This window comes from Buteo buteo, chromosome 4, assembly GCF_964188355.1.
Source record: "Buteo buteo chromosome 4, bButBut1.hap1.1, whole genome shotgun sequence".
Taxonomy (NCBI): Eukaryota; Metazoa; Chordata; class Aves; order Accipitriformes; family Accipitridae; genus Buteo; species Buteo buteo.
Window position 1 is genome coordinate 18,337,435 of NC_134174.1, and position 19,982 is coordinate 18,357,416.

The 19,982-nt window shown below is 37.3% G+C and overlaps 1 long non-coding RNA gene across 1 annotated transcript in view; it reads right to left on the reverse strand.

Annotated features, from left to right (window-relative positions):
* Positions 1 to 19,982, reverse strand: part of LOC142030545 (uncharacterized) — a 117,392-nt gene that overhangs the window by 66,282 nt on the left and 31,128 nt on the right. The gene's annotated exons all lie outside the window — the stretch shown is intronic.

Sequence of the window (19,982 nt, forward strand, 5' to 3'; positions counted from 1 at the left end):
AGCTAAGTAGATAGCTGTTGAAGTCACTCACCTTGTAACGTTGCTCAATGGGAGAATGGTGTGGTGTGCCTCTTCTCTAAACAGCCACAAGGGCTCATGAAAGTTGTAAGAGCTCAGGAACTTTGAGATTTCTATGCCTCTGTCAAATATGATTGAAAATAGCCTATTGTAAGGTTATGAGAGGCTGGCTTGCAGGTAGGAGGACAAACAACACAGTCACATAATCTTTGCTTCCTTAAGCAATCAGGCTGAAAAAGAAGGCAGGAAAGGAAGAGCTGAAGAAAGACCTGAGAAAGTAAGATAGGACAGGAAAAAGTGGAAAAAAAAGGAAAGGAAACAAAAAATAACAATAAATTGAATTTCAGCTGGGTATATGGAACTCTTACTCAGTTCACAGTTACAAATATGTAACTTTTTTAATAAAAAGAAGAATTTAAATTTACAGCAGAATACATTTAAAAGAATCCTAACAGGTACAAACTAGGTAACTCAGCATATATTTACCTTCTTCTGCTGGAACTGAACCCTGTCTGTATATTCAAAGCCATTCATGCTTTGCAGGATGAAAACTGGCTTACTCTTGCCTAATAACATAAGATAAAATAATTTTATCTTGCTGACAGTGAATTTGTGGAATACCTTCCAAAACTGTTCTAGGACAGCCTTGCTCCTACTGTACGTGTTGCCTATTAATTCATGAGCCTTTTGAATGATATTGCCCAGATAGGTTGCAACTGTCAGTCCAGCCCCTGTACACCGTCTCATACTATCGCCCTAAATCACTGGCTGTGCTGGCATATAAAACTCTTATGTTAACTGTTATCTTCTTTTCACTCTGGTAAGAATATAATCCTTCTTGGGGCAGGGGGGGGAGAGACAAAAGTTTATAGAAAACTTTAGTAATTTTTAGTTCACCACATGAATGATAATATTGCAAACAGTCAGGTTTTAAAATCCCATACAATCACATAGTGAAATTATCTTATTGTTAGAATGGTCATACACAAGGTGCTGAAGAGCAAATGAATGAGTAGTGCATTATGTGTTAATACACTGGCAGCTGTTTGCAGAGTTTAGATGTTAGAAGGATGAGACTGGTGGTATCTGTATTAGGAGGTTGGAAGGCAGATACTTCTTTCCATTGAGTTGCACAATGTTTGGATTACAGAGTCCTAGAATTGGCCTCAGGCATCAAAAAAAAATAAATTGGGAGGGTCAAATTTTTCATTTTCTCTGTGTACCCAGACAACCTAAAACTGTACAATGGCTTTCCTCGGCTTCTTTTCCCCTTTCTTAAAATTGCTTTAATTGAAGCAATGATCTAATGATGATCTTGTAGGCCACTAAGACAGTGCAGGCTGAACAATACTTTCTTTTCCCTTCTCCCAACACTGATTAGGAGTGGACATGGCAAAATACCTCAGATATGACTATGATGTCATATATATTTAGATACAGAACTTGCCTTTTTTCACTAGATTCCCTTTGGGGCCAGTGAAAAGAGATGGGATCCCACCTAAAGACAGTTCAGAATAGAAACCTTGTACAGGTTTATACAGGGTTATAATCCCACCTTGCGTTACTCCTTGTTTCACTCCTGGTCTCTGTTTTGCTGTAATTGTCCTTACTGCAGATAGTGTGATTGATACCCAGGGCTCCCTTCTGAAGTGGATTTCCCTCTCAGAGCAGCCCTGGAGTAAAAGGCAGCACAGTCCTCTTGTCTAGCCCAGCTCCATCACCTGGCCCAACAGCCAGGGACAACCCTAGAGGCTGGCACAATGTCAGTACAAGCATAGCCTTCAGTCCTTTGACTTTCCCCTTATTTTTCATTATCCTGGGAGCCTAAGTTGGGTGATGTGAAGAACAATGATAGCATCTTGAAAAAAACATTGCTGAAGATTTTTATAGTGCTTTGAAGAGATTTACAGAACTGATCTCTTCTTTCCTCTTAGCAAGTAAGAGAAGTAATCGGTTTCTGGTAGTATGCACAGGCTGAATATTCTGATCTTTCTTTTTTCTGGCAAATCCAGTTATAGCACTTTGTTTTATAAGCTTGTGACAATGAAAGATAGAGAAGGGTAGAAAGTGAAGCCATAAACAACTATGCAACAATCAGATTCTTCAAGATTAACAATCAAAGAAAATAATGTAAAGAAGACAAAAAACAAAGGTGATTGAACTAGAAAGGCTGAAATCTTTCAGACGTGATGTTCAACTAAAATAGGATTTGCTGCCTCATAGCTATGCTATTTGACACTGTTACAGGGGCTTACTAAAACTGTACCAGATTATACTTCATGTACATTTCTGAGAGTTGCCCTGTAAACATAAGACACAGCTATCACTCACAAAAAATGAAAGATGATCTTTTGGAAGCCAATTCTTAAGCAAGAAATGGGCTTTGAATCAAATTCCACCATTATAGAATCACAGAAATTATCTTATTGAAATTATTTTTCATATAATATTTTCATGCTCTATTCATTAGAATTTCTTTTTAAGTATTGATCAAAACTATACCACATCTCTGAACGTTATAGTTCCTATACCTTCACTTCAACTAATAACATTGCTCTAAATCATATAATGACACTATGTAACAGTTCTGCTTCTGTACATTTCATCCTTCCATCTTAAGCATTCAGGCATGGGTATGTATCACTGTTGCTATTTGCAGTTGATTTTCTTGTATTATTCAAGTTAAAGGGAGTTTACATGTTTTGGATGTAAAAGCTTATTAAGCACTAATGGAAATCAGAGCTCAGGGGGTTGACTCTTGTCACAGAACAGAATCAATTCAACTGTCAATCCTGAACAGGAGGAACAAAGCAGAAAATGGATGGATAGGCACCTTTAAGGAATGTTGTTGACATAATCTTTCTTATGTCAATAGATGCAAGGCAGAGTTAGTAGGCACTAAGAACTTGAGCTGATAAAATGTAACTTAATTTACTGCTTCTGGATATTCTATATTTTAAAGGAAGATTACTACACTACTGAGACCTAATATCAGCTTCTCCACCAAGAGAGTACATGCAGCCAACAAAAAATATTTGATAATTTTTTCTTTCCTCCTTTATAATATCATTATTATTTATGGAGATAATACTGCAGCATTTATGTCTTTTGCAATATTTTTTCTTTTTCTGAAGAGCACTTGTGTAAATCTGCTTGCTAACCCCATGTGGTTCCCTGAGATGAATATTTTAAACTATACATGTATTAGTAACTTGACCCAAAGAGTGTATGAAATCAAAGATGCTTATATCATGCACAAAGGAAACTATGGACTGAACAATTTGTTGTTCTCTTATAGGTAAAAAGATTCTCTTATCTTAGGAAGGGAAGGCACTGCATGTAGTTTTTCTGGATTTTAGTAAGGCTTTTAATGCTGTCCCTCACAGCATCCTTCTGGACAAGTTGTCCAACTGTGTGATAAGTAGGTTCATGGTGCACTGGGTGAAGAACTGGCTGAAGGGCAGAGTTCAAAGGGTTGTAGTTAATGATCTACGTCTAATTGGAGACTGGTCACCAGTGGTGTTCCTCAGGGTTCAATTCTAGGGCCAGTTCTGTTTAATACATTTATAAACAATGTGGATGCAGGAGCTGAATGCACCATTTGCAAGTTTGCAAATGATACCAAACTGGAAGGTGCTGTTGACTTTCTTGAAGGAAAGGAGGCTTTGCAGAGAGATCTAGATAGATTGGAGCATTGGGCTATGATCAATGGGATGAAATTCAACAAGTCAAAATGCCAGATTCTGCACCTGGGATGGAGTAACACTGGACACAAGTATAAATTGGGAGAGGAGTGGCTGGGGAGCAGCCCTGCAGAAAGGGATCTGGGGGTGCTGGTCGACAGCAGGCTCAACAGGAGTCAGGGGTGTGCTCTGGCAGCCAAGAGGGCAAACCCCATCCTGGGGTGCCTTGAACACAGTATAACCAGCCAGTCAAAAGAGGTGATTGTCCCACTGTATTCAATGTTGGTGGGACCTCACCTCGAGTACTGTGTGCAGTTCTGGGCCCACAATTTAAGAAGGATGTGAAGGTCCTTGAATGCCTCCAGAGGAGGGCAACAAAGCTGGTGAAAGGGCTGGAAGGAATGTCCTGTGAGGAGCAGCTAAGGACTTTGGGCTTGTCTAGTTTGGAGAAAAGGAGTCTGAGGGGTAACCTCATTGCTGTCTACAGCTTCCTGAGGAGGGGAAGTGGAGAGGGAGGTGCTGAGCTCTTCTCCCTGGGATCCAGTGACAGGACATGTGGGAATGGTTCAAAGCTGCACCAGGGGAGGTTCAGACTGGACATTAGGAAGCATTTCTTTACCAAGAAGGTGGTCAAATACTGGAACAGGCTTCCTAGAGAGGAAGTTGATGCCCCATGCCTGTCAGTGTTTGAGGCATTTGGACAATGCCCTTAAGAACATGTTTTAGCTTTTGTTCAGCCTGAACTGGTCAGGCAGTTGGACTGCATGATTGTTGTAGGCCCCTTCCAAATGAAATACTCTATTCTATTCTAGTCTGTCACCATGAATGACTTCCTGTAACACGTAGAATTTTGCTTAGGAAAGACTTTGTTTGCAAAGACATTTTTAAGGTAGAAAAAGATATTTTTCCTGCTTTTTTTCTCCTCTTAAGACTAAATACTATAATTTCCCAGCAAAGCTTTCTGTGATAAGGAATATTAAAAAGACTGAGACAAAAAGAATTTGATTGGATACTGACATAAATAGCAAAGAATTGTTGAGGCTGGAAGGAACTTTTAGCATGTAATATCATCATGGGGGTCACATGAAGAAGTGATGTGCCACAGCAGGAGAGCTGAAGCCACAAAACTACTGTAGTCACTGACACTTTTTTCCTTCCTTTTAGTCCATGAATCAGCCACAAACACACAGAATCACAAAATAACTCAGACTGGCAGGGACCTCTGGAAGTCATCTAATCCAACACACCTGCTCAGAGGAGGCTCAGCTAGCATGGGTTGCTAAGGGCCATGTCCAGGCAGGTTTTTAATGTCTCCATAGATGGAGGTTCCACAACATCTCTGGGCAACCTCTACCAGCTTTTCACCATATTCACCATTAAAAAAAAAAATAATTCTTATGTTTAGCTGGAATTTCCTATATTTCAAATTGTGCCCATTGCTTCTTATCTTTCACTGGATACCACTGAAAAGAGTCTGGCTTCATCTTCTGTAACACCCCCAAAGATATTTTTATACACCTAAGATCCCCCTGAGGTTTCTGTCCTCCAGGCTGAACAGTCTCAGCTCTCCCTCATATGACAGATGCTCCAGGTCCTTAATCATCTTTGTGGTCCTTGGCTAAACTCGCTCCAGTATGTTCATGTTCTTGTACTGGAAGCTCAAGACTGGACACAGCACTCCAGACGTGTCTTAGTAGTGCTGAGTAGAGGAGAAGGATTACCTCCATTGACCTGCTGGCGATGCTTTACCTAATGCAGCCAAGTTGGCCATTGGCCTGTTTTGCTGCAAGGGAGCATTGCTGGTGCATGTTCAAGTTGGTGTCCACTGGGGCAATAAACATAGCCAAGACATTTGTATATTTTTACATCAAGTTGAAATGAATATGCAGTCATCATGAATTGTTGGACCTTTGATGAGTTTGAAGGCAGTGTCAGCAATGAGATCCTCCTATTAATGGTTTAAGCTCAAGCTTTTTTAACTATGTCATCAGTTTTTTGAACTTGACTTTGGCTTGGGGACAACTCAACCATTTCACAAAGCTAAGTTTTCAATCAAACCACTCTTATTTCAAAACTCAGCTCCAATCTGGAGAAAAAAATGTTTAATTACATACTTCAGTGCACTTCAGAATAGCAACAGGCCTTTGTTAATCACCACTGCAAGCTCTCAAACACTACTGAGATTCATGATCATCATTTTAAGATGAACTAAATCCATGATAACAGGGAAGTGCCTATAACAGAGAAAGCAGAAACTTGAATTCTACTTTGGATATAATGTTGATAGTAACAGAGCTGAATATCAAGCATCAAAAATTTTGTGGCTTCACTCATTGCCTGAAAGCAGTATATTTTAGTACTCGTGTCATAAACTATACACAGTCATGCTTTTGCTTTCCTTTTCAGAAGAAATACCTACTCCAAAACAATATCTCCTTAAATCACTTGGTAAGTTTAGAAAGTAGTGTCAAATTTTTATTTCTTAAAAATCATGGTAAGGTCTGTGAAGAGTTAAAATAAACCTCAGAGTACATTTAGAAGATATTGTTAAAAAGCACTTGACAAGCAGTGAGCCTTTTGGAGCATGACATGAGTTTGTTATCATTTACAGGAACAGGCTTGGAAATTAACAAGTCTAGGCTCAAAATTTCTAAACAAAATTGAGCTTTCTGACATCCGAGATCCCTACAAAGACTAGCTGTGAGAGAGAGTTTGAAGTATAGTTTACACACACCAGGAAATAGTCAACTAAAACAGAGGAGACATACAAGGAGGAACAGCAAGCAAGGTTAGCAGCATTAAAATGTCTGTTAATAGCTTGTCAGAATCATTGTGTGCATCATTGTGTATGAGTAGAAAACAAGCAGTATAAGAGGACCGTCAAGTACTGAATGAAACTGGAAAGCTGCCTAGATAACACAGCAATGCATACAGAGCAGGAGAAAGCCCAATAGCTGGCAGAAAAGACTGACACGTATAAGAAAATCCTTGAGATATATAAGTATGCAGGAATAAGGAGATAAGCTCCAGGAAACAGTGGTATTTGCTGTTGTTCCTGTGAAAAGTAACTTTTACAATGCATTACTAAGGAATAAATCATTGCTTATTTTGATAGTTCTCTGTACTGCAAATTTTTTACAACTTGTGTGAAAAAGGTCAAAATTAGAGATGTAGTTTTACTATACTTTACTGTAATTTTTCATGAAAAAAAATGCACAAACCATCAGGTTATATGTTGTTCCAGGCAACTGTTACTCTCCAAGCTTTCAGCTGAGACTGGGGCTGTTATTTCTTGCCTAGCTCTAAGCTGCCTCTTGCTCAGTACACAGTAACACTGAAGTAGGTGTGTATGCTCCAAGGAGTCAAGGGAGAGAAATAGTTTGTTAACCAAAGTAAGTACTAATAGGCCCTGAGAGGGGTTTACCTCTCTCCACTGTCTACTTATGGAGTCTAGACTGCTGATTTAGGTGGTTTGGATTATCCTACTGAGGCCTACTAACAGTACTTTAAGTGTTGCTTTGGTGAAATGAAGTTCCTAATGTAGTCTGAATACTGCAGACAGGTACAGCTCACAAACTTTTCTGGATCTGTCCCCAAAAGCCTCATCAAAAACTTGGTACTGATAGCAAGCTGAATGTAAGAGTCCCTTGCACCTAGCCTTGAGCTGAAATTGCTGCCTGCTTATATATGTCAGCAGAAATCTGAAGTAAAATGGGGTCTCTGAATGCTGTACCCACATATAAATAAATCAGCATCCATCTGTACAATTAAGCTGTGATTTATTTAGTTCAGTTTCCTATTCATGTTTAATATCTTGATCATAAATCTTTCAGGTGCCAAAGAAAATTACCCATAAATTCCTCTTGTGAGGATGGTCTATGAACACTGCTTGCAGGACCTCACACTAGAGACACAAACCAAATGAAACCACAAAGAATATGCAATCAAGCAAACATTGTGTGGGAACTGTAAGGCAGCAGGGAAATTTAAATGTATATTCCTAAGGAAGAGAGAACAATAATCAACACATGCACACACACCCAAAAAAAAAAAAAAGGCATCAGCAAAACCAGCTTTAAAGCTACTAGAATAATTTTGGAGCTATTCTAACAGAGCTAAAGATGCACAAAATGATAAAGACACCCTATAGTTCAAATGTAAATGTTGTGCAATTAGGGTGGAATCTGATCTACTCAATTTATGCACTGTCTCAGAAATAGGTTTAGAAATGGAGCACAATCTAGGAAGTCTAACTTCACATTCCAATAAGTAGAGAAACTACTCCCTACTTGAAGAGTAGGTGCACCTGAAAACCTGCAAAAGTTAAAATAGTTTGCTCAGTTTGTATGTCTACAGACTAATGAACTGACAGGGATGTTCCTGGGATCTTTAAAAGATGTAATGGAAGAGGAGAAAGAGAAACATGGGGTAGGATTCAGCTCAGATTCAAACAGCTATTTCTAGGCAATCACAATGGAAAGTTTCTGCAAATCAGCTAGGAGTCTATGCTCCCAGTACAGGCAGAGACAACGCAGTCAGCACAGCCAAGGAATCATGGAGAACAATTCAACCCATCTTAAGGAAAGCAGATAGCCATGGTCAGCTCTAGGTTACACTGACTGTTAAGGATCCCATTAAGGATAACTGGAGTTGAAATTCTTAATCTATAGACATGTGGTGTCTTACATTTAGATATCATAACCTGCAACCTGATTCCCCCTCAAAGTGTCTCCAAAGTGTGATACTTGCAATCCAGACTCTGTTCATCCTGAAAGGAACTGATCCTATACCTATTATATCCAAAATCAGTAGGCTGTATAACTGCTTCAAGTGGAATATTCCCTACTGTTCCTGTTGAAGAGACTGAAGACATTATCCTAACTAACATGGGCTAAAGCACTCAGGAAAGGGCAGAAAAGTTTTGAAACTCAGGTTCTCTACGTGAGTATGCATTTTATATATGACCAAAAAAAGAAAAAAAGGACCATTTCTCTTCTGAGTGTCACAAAAAGTCAAGTAGAGTCAGATTGCCTTTTGTTTCTTTCCTTCTCATCCTGTTACTTTGCATCCCTGGGCTGATCTCTCCTAGGAGACATGGTAAGGTCTGACTTAGGATATTTTATAGGTTTGCTTAGAGCAACAGTTTTGAGGTTCAGATAAAAAAGGCTGTCATCCTCAAGTTTAAGTAGAGGCTGTAATGCAGATACACCATTTCCTGGATAGGTAAGCACTAGACCATTGTGCCAAAGGTAGGAGCAAATACTGCAAAATCAGATAGTGGCAATTTCCATTCTGATGTAATCTAATTTTTCAAATTTCTTCAAAGGGCATTGTCCTGGTTTCAGCTGGCATAGAGTTAATTGTCTTCCTAGTAGCTGGTACAGTGCTATGTCTTTGAGTTCAGTATGAGAAGAATGTTGATAACACACTGATGTTTTCAGTTGTTGCTAAGTAGTGTTTAGTCTAAAGTCAAGGATTTTTGAGCTTCTCATACCCAGCCACTGAGAAAGCTGGAGGGGCACAAGAAGTTGGCACAGGACACAGCCAGGGCAGCTGACCCAAACTGGCCAAAGGGGTATTCCATACCATGTGACATCATGCCCAGTATATAAACAGAGGGGAATGGAGGTGGGGGAATCGCCGCTCAGGCACTAGCTGGGTGTCAATCGGCAGGTGGTGAGCAATTGCACTGTGCATAATTTGTATATTCCAATCCTTTTATTATTACTGTTGTCATTTTATTAGTGTTTTCATTATCATTATTAGCTTCTTCTTTTCTGTTCTATTAAACCGTTCTTATCTCAACCCACGAGTTTTACTTCTTTTCCCGATTTTGTCCCCCATCCCACTGGGTGGAGGGAGGAGTGAGTGAGCGGCTGCGTGGTGCTTAGTTGCTGGCTGGGGTTAAGCCATGACAGGCATATGTAAAAGATGGCAGCTGACTGAAAGATGAACCAGTGGAGCACAGGGAGGCACACAGAGTGCATTTCCTTCAGTGATTTAATTTGGAGTTCTTCCTTAAAAATAAAGCTATTCCATTACTCTGTATTCATTCTAGTCATTCTTATTAGTATCCCAGTATGCAATCATAGAAATATTCAGGACAGACATGCTGGGCCCTCAAATGTAAGAACAAATAAATGTAGATAGAAGGTTAAATTTTCTCAGAGGCATGAAAATATCTCAGCAGTGATTAAAAGTTTCATAGTCATGCAAAGAGAACAACCGAAATCTGTTTTCCTGGACCTCACACTAGAGAAGCCTCCCTGTTCTGCAGTATCATTCTGTCAGCCTTTAAGCTGGATAGCAAAGGGTGCTTTTAGGTAAAAATCCAAATACTTGTAGAAGAAATGGTTAAATGTCTTTTTCCCACCTTGCTACACTAGCTTATAGGACTACTGTATGTCTAGTTTCTATCAAAAGACCTTAACTTTCTGCCTTCAAGATCATTCCCAGAAGATTTTTTTGTAAATTAATATTGTGTCCATGTCATGGAAACTGCTCTTCTCTCTGTTTTTATTCTACAAGCAGGGAAGAAAGCATTCCTGTTAGACATCTTAGTGTGCTGAACCAAAGAATGAAGCATAGAAGAGCCCATGCTGTATCTGAGTGTACATCATAACCACAGAATGACACTACAAAGGGTAGCTTACTGGAAAACAGAGAACTACAATAGAATAATATACCTGTCCTATTGCAGTTAAAAATGAAAGAGAAAACCGATTTCTAAAAGCAAAGGTTTTCACAAGCCATGTTCCAAATATGAGTTGTTCCTAAAAGGCAAGTCATCTCTGACACCTAAAGCTAACACCACAGTTAAGCCAGCTCTCTGGTAACTATGAAGAATGTCATTATTCTTGAGGACGAATTAATTCTTCCCCAATAACTTGACAGACAGGAAAAACAAGCAGTCTGCAATAGAATTATGGGGTGAATCAGTCTCATTTTACACTTCAGCAGCCTCCAATTTCTTTGTGAGAGTGATAATCACATAGACTAAAGAACTAAGAGAACTAGCCTCAAAGGACTTTGCAATCAATTCCCTCCTAAATAAGATGGGCTTATCAACAAAGTTCATGGGAAAAGGGTCTATGGATGCTATCAGCTCTTCAGCCTGCATAATGCATCTGTGGCTACAGACACTGCAGACACAGTTGCTATGCAAAACCTTAGGCAAACTGTCTGATCAACAATTTGAGCAAGGTGGGGGGGAACTGAGATGAGAAGGAAGCAAGCCAACATTCTTTATTTTAAGAGTATTTGGAGATAACTGAGAAATAGATCAGGGCAAATATTTTCAGCTGAAATATCCATGTAGCTGAAAATGGAGGCTGAGCAAAGCTGAGTGGTTTCTGAAATGACTTCCAGTCAACTAGGTAGCTAGAAGTCAAATTTTTCTTTTAAAATAAAACCTTTTCGTATTTTCATGTTGAAATTTCCTTCAATTTAATGTATAAAAATTCATTATTTTTCTTGAGGTGAATTTTTGTTGAAATTATTTTCCAGTAAAAACTTTATAAAAAAAACCCTGTTGGATTGACTCAAAGCAATTATTTTTAGAACTGACAGAAAATTTAAAAAATAATTCTAGTTCTGCTGAAAATGAGTGAGATTCACATAGCAAAACTTTCATTGACATCAACGGATTCCACTGGCTGACTGGAAGGATTTGTACCTGACTAGCAAACAAAAATGTTCCTTGTGATCCTGTAATCATACTAAATCACTGAAAAAGAGATTCAATATTTAAAGAAAAAAAAAAAAAAACAGAAGAAAAAAATCCCGAGAAAATAATATATCTTGTATCAGCCATCAGCCCCATTTCCATAAAATGTTATTTCAAAATAGGTGGAAAGAAATCAACTCTAAATACATACACATCTCCATTGTCTCCTATGGAACAGGGAATTACTGTATTAAGGTTGTTATAAGTGAATCTGGGACATTTATTTTTTTTCATCAGAGAATAGAGAAGCACCAATACATCAGTAATATTTTTAAAGGAAAACATGAAATAAATATAAATCAGCATTACCTTCTAGTTTTTGGTTAGTAATGCACACTTACTTCAGTTAGAAGGAGACATTCCATTTGAACTTTATTATTGAATTTCACTTTGATATTAGAAGTTTATATTTTGTGTTATACTAGTTTTATCACATGGGAATGCAAACTTATGAAGATGAAACACAGTAATGTTTAAGTGACTATTTTTTCCAAATTTCTCTGCAGTAAGAAACATCTACACTTTCATTTTTCAATCCAAAAAAATAAATTTCACAATGTCAGAATTTCCTGTGGGATGGAAATAGAGTTTTTACATCAACTATACTGATAGGAATGTAAAGAGCTTTTATTCACTCTCCATCTTCCCAAGACACTAAAGAATATATCAATTTATTTGAAACTGTTGAGTGCTTCATTAAAATTAGGTCAATAGAAACTCTTCACTTGAGATTTCTTTTTAATTCTTCTAACATTGAACAGATTAAGGAACCAAGAAGAGTTATACGTCCAAAGAAGTTATGCAGATAAATTTCCTAACAGTTACTGAATTATTTGAAAGGCTATTGAAATTTTCTGCCCTTCTCATTGGACAATGTCTTTTTAAAAGAGTTCTTCTCATTGACAGCATGTGTGAAAAGCCAAGACTGATACAGCATGAACTATCTTGATTTAGCTACTTCAGAATACAAAACAATTGCTCATGTAGTCTCTCCTCTGTTTAACTCTACAGTTTATTTTAATAACACTACTTTCCCAGACAGGAAATCAGGTTATTTTATTTCACAACCATGTCCTTTTTTAATCTACTGAAAGGAAAGTCTTATTTGAACTTGGTGTACTTGCTGTTTCTGTGAAAATAAATTTGCATGGTACAGCTATGTTGGTTTAGAAAGTTAGTATTGCCAGAGCTCCAGCTGCATCATGATGTTGGTGTGTTTTTGTTTGACATAAAGATGCACTGCCTGTTTTACAATGAAGTGGCAAGAGTATGTGCTCTGAATTACATTGATCAACTATATTCATTCAGTTATATTGGCAAAAAAAAAAAAAAAAACAACCTGGGATCTGAGATGAATAACCTGTAGCCCCCACCAGAAAACACACCAGTAAGTTACATATTACATAATTTTCTATTGAATTAAGACATTCACTGTGATTTTCCCACACCTGAAAGGCTATAGAAGAGGAGGTGAAGGAACTGAAACTTCCACAAAACACATATTCTTCCCAGAACATGAAACCAGATTGAAGATATTCAAGTTTTGTAATAAAATTCTCCTTTCCAGTCTTAATCATGGTAATCAATTGCTCAGAACCAAAAGTTCAGAACTTCTGCCTGTGATACAAAATTTCACATGGAGAATAAATCCAACCTATCTAAATGAACTTCCCAATGAGAAAAAGAGTTTCATAGTGTAAGCTGAAAGGAATCTGCTTATAACGTTAAATATATGTGAACATTTCTGAACTAGAGAACACTGTAAAACGAAAAAGGTTCTGTGACAAACTTGCTGTTTTCAAGATTGCCATGTGAAAGATACATATTGATTTAAAAGTCAAAGCTAATAAAAATCTAAAACACACTTTAAGTAAATTACGTAGGAAAGAGCAAGAATACCTTCCTCACATTGAAACTGTTTTTCTTGATTCATCAGACTTCAGTTGCCTGAGAAGAACTGTTTTTTCTGGCTCATTTTAATACTGTAATTTTGGTAGGTTAAAATTGTGAAGCTGTTGGATCTGTTCCATATATTTGATCAGCATAATTGTATCCTTTCTTCCAAAATTTGTTATTTGTCTGTAACATGATTAAAACACCTGCTGTTATAAGCTTCTCATTACGATTACACTGATGGGAAGTTCACATTGTTCATCGGCTCAACACAAATCTGTTTAAAAATGAAAAAGCAAAATACCTGACTGACTTCTGGGAAATAACGTCACTATGTTTCGATTAATAAATGAATCGTGCCGTGATGTTGTTACAGACATAAACCAAAAATCTTGGAAAAAGACATTTCCACACACACAAATTGAACACAAGTTTATAGTAGCACAAAAATTTTGGTAATTGCCCTAGCAATTCTACAGCTGATGAAGTTTTAGATAAAAACATGCAGGCAAGTCTCTATAAAAATATACCATTACTTTCTGAAGTCATGGCTACACAATTACTTTAGATGATAAAATGAGAGTGATATACTTATCAGTTCACATAAAAATGCTAGGATTTTTTTGGAACATACAATTGATTCAACTGGTTATAATGGTTAAGGAATATGTTAATGTCAAAAGGTGCCCAAAATTGCTTGTGACTTGGACCTTGGAAATCTGAGCAACAAATCTTGGTTTTGGAGCTAATAGATACACTTGTAATTTGGAATTGGAAGTAAAGTCCAGCAAATTGCTATTCATTCTCCACATATACTCTAAATGTTGTCACAGATCTTAACTAAGGACATAGAAACCACATTTGTCAAAACAAAAGTTTTGGCATTTTTGGCGTGATACAGCCTTTAGGAGTTGTCAGGTGATAATGGACATACTCAAAAGCAAGCAGATAAAAAAAATTTTTCAAACAACTAATGTGACAATCACATTGTCATAGCCACTTCTGTACAGCAACTCAATACCTTAAGAACTGTCTCATGTGTTTACATCCTGGTAATATATACTAGAACTTTTACACCACTTTTAACATAGAAATTACTTGCTGGTGGGTTAATAAATTAAGGAAACTCCTATAGTCATCTCAACTCCAAATCTGTCTTTTACCACAGTGCTGGTAGGTGCATCTGCATTGCAACACAGCTCTCCAAACTGAGATCTTTTTACATATAGATAGAAACCCTCACTCTCACAGGCAAAGGAGCAAGACTTTAGTTCCATAATTATTAACAAAAGTAGTAAAAAATTTACTATGCAGAAATGAAGGGTAATTTTTATTCAACATTCACAAAAGAGTACTTTTATCTCAGTTACTTTTGTTTGTCTTCTATAGCTCAAAGTGGGCTATTACAGAAAATTCTGAAGAAAGGTGGCTTGCTCTGTCTCTGTTGTATTCAAGAGTTAGACTTCTAGAGGACAAAAAAGGAGAAAAGAGCATCCTAATGCCTCAGTGAGCTTGAAAACACAGGGCAGGGACCTGAACCTTCAACAAGTGTATGAAATATATGACAGGTCTGCAGCAATGATGTATTGGATAGGGTGTGTTCACGTCAATATTGCGGTATAAATTATTACCTGGGTGATTAGGTATTAGTGGCAGAAAGAACTTATGATCTGTAACATTGCTGCAGCTGAAAGTGTAAGGAATGAGAGTAAATATGCATGTTAATTTATTATCATTTCAAAGCAGTACATATATTTGCACTTTTTAAATAGAAAATTTGAGTTACAACTGCACTGTGCTGAATATGACAAAAATGTGTTTTGTAACAGAAACGTAAAAAAAGCAATTGGTAATATTTCAACATCAAGAACTCTGCCGACATGTCTTAATATCTATTTCAGTTTTCAGCTAAACATTGTAAACTTGATTTCTGGCAAGAATACCCAGCAGAAACACTACTGTACTGTTGAATAAAGTGTTTCTTGTGAACTTGTCCTGACTTTCATCTATTAATTGTGGACTTATTCCTCAAAATAATAATAATGGTTTTGTCAAAGCAATGTTCTTAAGCAGTTGAACATAAAGACACATGCAATTCTTCTTTGCCTCCCCAACTATTGCAGCTCTGCAGGGAAGGACACGATGCCATTGTCAGCGGGTGTAATTATTGCATGTTCTGCTTCCCAAGGTGTGTCTTAGTAACCTATGATATGCTAAACCCATAAAGTGTCAGCAACCAAAAGAGTTAACTTGCAGTAATGTACATCTTAAGTGCTCAGAAAGACAAAATGGAAATGTCAAGGGCAGTCTGAGCCAGTATTAGATGATGAGACAATTGTTTCCATCTATATTGTTTTGTTGACATTCAGTAATAGAGATGGTCATTTCTCCTCTACTCTCCTGAATAAGTCTTGTTGAAAATAGTTATATTGACAAAAAAGTATTACAGAAGTGACCCTACACCTTCATCTGACCTCTGAAATAGTGGCTTCTCTTATTAAATACTGTCCATATGCTCCCACATAAAAGCTAATATAAGGACTGGAATTACAGAGATTAAAGTAAACAGGGATTTTTTCAACTTCCTTTTCTGTTTTTTAAGTTTATCTTTTGTTACAACTTGCTATATCTTAAGGTATGGTGTATGATAAAATATGGTTGCCCCACCTAACCTTCATATATTTCCTCGGAGAACCTTTTTCCTATGAAGCTCATTTCAGTTTTCTAAAACAAATTTGGGAATTGTCAGGAAATAGAACACAGCAGCTATGATATCTATGGTAATCCATGATAAAACAGTGTCTATGATAATTTCTTCTGAAGTCAGCAGAGGAACAAGGACCAAGTATGTGCCATAGGCATTGAAATCTACTGAGATCTTCAACCATTCAACTAAACAGCTAATGATTATTAGTGTTTAGGTGAGGACTATAAAACACGTTATAGCTGTCTCCTCTACACAATTTGATACATGTAGAGAGAGACTTGATAGCTAACGTGAGCTGTCTAAACCAATAATCTCTGCTCCCTCAACTGTGCACCAGAACAAACTGTGCGTTGCTGGGGGACTGTTTACCCCATTCCAAAATGGTATCTGAGAGATGGGACAGGGCACACTGTGCCCCTATTGTGCTCTATTCCTGCTTTACAAAGGGAGCTTAGGCAGGCAGCTTAGACTAGTTGCCCTATATTTGGACAACTGAAGTTATGTAAGATGAATCCCATCCCTGATCACCTTCTGTCAAAATAATTGTTCATATCCCCAGGGATGGCTAGGGAGGAACATGACAAACTAAAAGTTTCTTTCTTCAGCAAATGTACAATAGCAGACATTTTTAACTGAACCCTTTCTAAAAAGTTGTTAAAAAATTGTTTCTCTAACATGTGGGGGAGTGGAGAGAATGCAATCTTTTTCATATTAAGACCAAAGACCATTTCCATCTAAAGAGTTTTTGTGTCTGTGTATATTGTCGTGTACCTAAAATGACTGCTTCACAAAAATCTGTCCCTCCAATAATCTGTACCTGTCAGAACACTTTTCTCAGGCTCAGCAGAAAAAACAACCAGAGTTTAAATAATTGAATACCGTGAATTACTCACTCCTTAGGAAAGGTCCTTGTACAGGCCTGTCTAGCCACTATTTGACTGACTGTGATAGCATAAGCAGTGCACATACTAGAAATCCTAATAACTACTAGAAAAACACTGACCTATTCAGCACACATTACTGCTTATTATCTACATTTACCCTATATATGTGTTTTAATAGCATAGATATTGTGCTAGACAGAGCTGCAAAACAGGAAGACATTATGCTACAGCCCTTCTGGTACAGGAGTGGGGTTCTGTAATGCTTCTACAAGAACCAACAGAGCTGAGGAACCCAAGAGCTTTAAGATATCTTTGTGTCTTTTCAAGTCCGAACAATTGTGAAGCTGAAAGGTGGTCTTGGTAAAATTCAGAGTGTCTTAGTGGTCTTCACAGGTCATGATAACATCATTGGACTGTTTGATGCAACATAAGGCTTCCTTAAAATGCTTTAAGCTAGAGGCCCATACTAAGCAACAATTTTGTCTGGCCCCAGGCAGCTCTACCATGCAAAAGGGACCCCTTACATTGGAGTTTGCAAAAGACTGCTTACAAAACAGTCTTGCCATTAGTTGTCTTCCACAATTACTCATGCATCCTGGTATGGTTTTTTAGATATTCCCAGTCATGTGGAGGTGGATGGGGTAACTGCAGTCAGGCCATGAAGAAGGGCCGAAGATTTCATCCATCCATCCATTCATCCATCCACCAATCCATCCATCCATCCACCAATTCATCTGTCCGTCCATCCATCTATCCATCCGTTTCCATACTAGTTGAAGATTTCATTATTGGAGGCTAAATTAATCTAAATCTTTCAGCAGTAAAATAATAAAATGTTTGGAATATGTTCCAGACTTTCATTCCTTGTGTACTTCATGCAGGTATTTTAATTAGGACAGGAATTATCTAAGTTGCAATCTATCTCAGACAAAACCCAACTGCTGCTCTGGTTTAAACGACAAAACATAACTTTAAAAACTAATGATTTTTCTCTTTGCTGGATGATGGTGATTCCTTTAACAGATTGGCTAACAATGCAATACCATTCTGAACTTGATAAGCTTTGTAGCAGATGGTAAAATGAGTTTTCTTATGTGTTATGAATGCCTAGCATTATGTCATGACACAGGCAGGAGTAGTTTTCTAATGTGCTAATCAGAAATGTGGCAAGCTTAATTTTTTTCTTCTTTTAAAAGAAGACCAAGGTTGCTGTTTCTTTCCTGTGATTTCAGAAAATTATTACTCAAAATGCTTCCTTAGCTCTTAATAATTTTACCTAACATGCCTCCCAAAAGTGCTGTTTGTTTTTCATGTTCAGTCACCCTCTTGTGGAAGAGTCTGACCCTAACTTTAGAAATTGCTTTTATTCTACACTTTACAAGCTGCATGTTATTGGCTATGCTGTCCAGCGAGGTGCTTGTATCTATCTATGTGCTGTTGGGTAAAGAACTGATATTGTGATTATTTTCTGTGTTCCAGGCAGTTACCACTTGGGAATTCTTGTAAATGAGAGGGTTTTTTTCTTGGTATTTATTCACACAAATAACTGAGATATATCAATCTGCTCTAAAACAATTTAGGAGATCAATAAGCAGGTTTTTCTATTCAATTTGCAAGTACTGTGGACAATTTGCTGCTCTTCATCTGCCCTGATGGAAGAAATCACACTTTAATCACATTGAGTGGTAAAAGCATTTAAAAGGCTCTCTTTTGTTGAGAATTTTCTTTTATGTAACTTCACATAATGCCGTGTAATTTAATATAGTTTTAATTATTATAACGGAGATTAATGCATGGGTATTTAAAGCTGCAATAATTAATGCATCTCAGACACTAGAAATATGGGGCTGATTTCTACATTCTGACTTGTGAGGAGGCTGAGGATTTTCTTAACACTAGTCCTAACATTTATTCAGGTCTCTTCATGTTACTCAGAATCTGCCAGAATATTTTATTTGGAGTCTCGCATTTTAGTTAAAATAGTGAGTGAAGGCTGATACTCTCTGGGATTTTCAGATAAGACCTAAGGGACAGTGATTCAGGTGTCTCTATGTAAGTGTCTAGATTTATTTTAGCTGTCCTAAAACAGCATGCCTGGCTTCCAACTGCTTCTCCATCACAAATCCTTATTGCTGCCAATCAGAAGGCTTCCTCGAGTACTCCTTCTTCTTGACTGCAGCTGAGCAGTCTGCCAGTATTCATTCAGATCCTCCTCATAGCATGTCTCTGCTCTTTTCCTAGTTCTCTTTTTTTGTTACCTAGGCTTTTATTCTCTTTGCATTTTACAATCCAAGTTACATCACTACACAACACCAACCTAAGTCATGGGCAGTGTTCAGTATCTAGAGAGGTTGTTGAGCACATGCCACTCTAAATACTGGAAAGAACTTTCTGGCAGAAGAAACTGTTTCATCAAGAGTACACTGCTTATGAAAATTCAATAAAGCTTTATAATCCTCCATGTCATCTAAGGGATTACTTCTTTTAATTGGGTGAACATTTTTTACAATTCTTGGATATTTGTTTTATTCTTGTTCTCTGAATAGTTCTTTTTCTTTTCTTTTTTTTTTTTAATTTCCTCATTTTATTAGATTTAACCACCAATGCTGTAATATTACTGCTGACAAAAGAGTAATATGCTCAGAAGGTCATTAAAATAGTTTTCTATCCAAGGTATCCTTTGCACATATTCTTATAGCTTGTCTTACTTCCCTGTTTTTCTGTTTCAGTTTATAAATGCTTCAGAGATAGTAATGAGAACTTTTAGAATTTTGTTTAGTCCATTTGGAGATATGTGTGCATGGCTAGCACTTCTGTATTTTTTTCATCTTCTGTGTGGTAAATGTTAAGTATTTTATTTAGTTGTGTACTTTAATACTGAAATTTCTTTGTACATATCAAACAGCTATGTCTATAAACCTCAATGGCCAAAGGTCAATGTATGTTCCTGTTGAATACGTAGCTCTTCCTAAATGTTTAACTTTCTCTATGAAATGTAAAATCTTTGAACTTATTTGCACTAAACAGATCTTGAAAAAATGTGGTGGTTTGACATGTACCTTTCATTTAGC